The 815-nt window shown below is 37.2% G+C and overlaps 1 protein-coding gene across 1 annotated transcript in view; it reads right to left on the reverse strand.

Moving 5' to 3' along the window:
• Positions 1–182, reverse strand: part of LOC112241353 (GTP-binding protein Rheb-like) — a 41,193-nt gene extending 41,011 nt beyond the window's left edge. Inside the window, exon 1 of the mRNA XM_042329170.1 lies at positions 1–182. This exon is cut by the window's left edge and continues 91 nt beyond it. The gene's annotated coding sequence lies outside the window, so the exon portion shown is untranslated.
• Between the last annotated feature and the right edge of the window lie 633 nt (positions 183–815).

An 815-nucleotide genomic window follows, 5' to 3' on the forward strand; every position in this document is an offset into this window, starting at 1 on the left:
AGCAGCAACCTCCAACATGAACGGCGTTAGCAGAGCAGTGCGACGAAATTAATCTGTGTCTCTTTTATAAATCACTATTTATTCTCGTAAAATAAGAAATTAGACATTTACAGATTAGACATTTGAATTCCTGTAGATTTAATAGAAATGTGGGGCGTCTATAATATCTGCGTCACTCCCCTTTGTGATCTCATGAATTAGCCATCAATGCCCGATGCTGATTGGTTGTGTACAGAATAAAGGCGGGCTTTATGTCTCACGCGTAACAGTGATTGGATCAACAATGCTGTCAGTCTATCTGAGATTCCATTTTCATTAATTGTCCGGTGTGTCTGTAATAGAGTGGGATAATGAATCATTCCAAGACTCCATTACTCTACTGCTGAAATTAGGTCTAGTAAAATGTAGAGTAGTACCCTAGTAAATATTGATGTCATTATTTTACGAGGCAAGTCAGTTATTTACAATGACGGCCTAGGAACAGTGGGATTAACTGCCTTGTTCAGGGGCAGAACGACAGATTTTTAACTTGTCAGCTCAGGGATTCGATCTAACAACCTTTCGGTTACAGGTCCAACGATCTAAGCACTAGATCTTAGTGAAGATTAATGTAATGAGAATATATTGATGTGACTTTGTGAAATACACTTTCCTTAAATTGTAATTGGATTATTATAGAAGAATAGACTACCAGATATGAATATAAACCATGGTGATCACAGTTTTTTACAATCACTTTGGCACTAATTTCAGAACCTCCTTTTTCAGAACTCTAGACACAAAATTCAAAACGGTCATCACTTGTAACACAGGCT

The sequence above is a fragment of the Oncorhynchus tshawytscha genome, linkage group LG10 (assembly GCF_018296145.1).
Source record: "Oncorhynchus tshawytscha isolate Ot180627B linkage group LG10, Otsh_v2.0, whole genome shotgun sequence".
Taxonomy (NCBI): domain Eukaryota; kingdom Metazoa; phylum Chordata; class Actinopteri; order Salmoniformes; family Salmonidae; genus Oncorhynchus; species Oncorhynchus tshawytscha.